We start from the raw sequence: 1,618 nt of genomic DNA on the forward strand, positions 1-1,618 counted from the left end.
TTTATTGTGATATAGGATCTGTCCATACTGGAAGAGTGATTCCTCCTCATCAAGTTTTCATCACCTTTTTCTTTCCCATTAAAGGTTGTGTGTGTGGGAATATAGTGTTTCCATATTGAACTGTCTAATGATTGTGTGTCATATAGTGTAAATATTGTAAAGCCATTTGAGGCTTTATATCAGAAATACTTTATTGATCACCGGGGGAAATTTGTTTGTCACAGTTGTTCTACTCAAGTAATGTTAAAGAATAGAAATAATACTTCATATATTATAATATCTAACACAATAAATATTAAAACCTTTTCTTTGATATACAAGAAAAAAATGGTAACCTTTAATTTTACCTTGACACTAATTTACTGTTTTATTAGGTCTTTAGTGTCTAATGCAATCCAATTTGTTTGTGTTTAAGTCACTGGTTAGAGATGGAGTATGTAGTGTCACAGAAATTAACAAACAATGAATGTTACAGCTTGCAGCTACTCACCAGAGGTTTCTGATAGCCGTCTGATTGTACTGCTAATATGTTAATCTTTTTTATAACATCGGGCCTTTACTCAACTTCAGTCAATTACTTTCCCAGAGGCACTTCAGTTTACTTACAGCCAACAGAAACTGACAATGAAGCAGTTGACTCCAATTTACTTCAGTCAAATAACATAGAATAATCATAATTTGTACTGTAATAGCTTAATATATGCTGCCATATAATACTGTAATGCTTCAATAGAGAACAAACCCCTAAATGTCACATTTGGTTGACCTGGACAAAAAATAATTCAACTTTTCCTTTACAGTGCGTAGTTTGTTCGAACATGTGCATACTGTTGTGATATTTCCGACATTTTCTACAGCACCTGAAAGCATCTGTGGAAAGTCAGAGAAAAATCAAGACAAGAAATCTGAGCCTCCTCTGTTCTCCTCTGGCACCAACAGAGAACAACTACAGTGTGGGTTTATGGCTCCAGCTCTGCAGCCTGAGGCATGTGATTAAAACTTGGAAGTGGAGTAACTCAGTTTTACTCGATAAGAGGGTGAAAAAAGTGATGATCCTTCTCGGAAACAGTGAAAAAGATAATGCAAGCTCAAAGTAACTGAGTTTAACTTTGAGTTAGTGGACCACCAACTTTGTTCACAACAAAGACTTGAAGAGGAAATGGGACCTCCTCTTGTGCTTCCTAAATGTTTTTTATGACTTTCTGGAGCTTGTGTAATTTTTCATTCTTTCTGTGGTCTGGTGTGAGGCCAGACGACTACAGAGGAGGAACTAGGGAGCATTGGATATATAATTTTTCAAACTGTGTCTGCAAAAAAAAACAATTTTTTAACAAATTCAAGTAGACTGAGGGACTGGGAAATCTCACAGAGGCTAAGAAGAATAAAAAACAAGAGATATGGCCTGTTAGTGTTGTTTACTTCAGAGTACACACACAGGCACATAGGAAAATCAACAAAGCCATATATCACAAATGTAATGAGTGTTTAGCTCACTGGAGGGCGTGCTCTCATTTCATTACATCAGTTAATAACCTCAGCTATGCAGCTCAGTGGACGCTGATGTTGCTCTCCATTCGTTTGCCAATGTTTAGTTTGTGTAAGCCGCTCTCTGTTTGCT

This window comes from Morone saxatilis, unplaced genomic scaffold, assembly GCF_004916995.1.
Source record: "Morone saxatilis isolate NCDOM2014 unplaced genomic scaffold, NCSU_SB_2.0 Contig9, whole genome shotgun sequence".
In the NCBI taxonomy this organism is placed as follows: Eukaryota; Metazoa; Chordata; class Actinopteri; family Moronidae; genus Morone; species Morone saxatilis.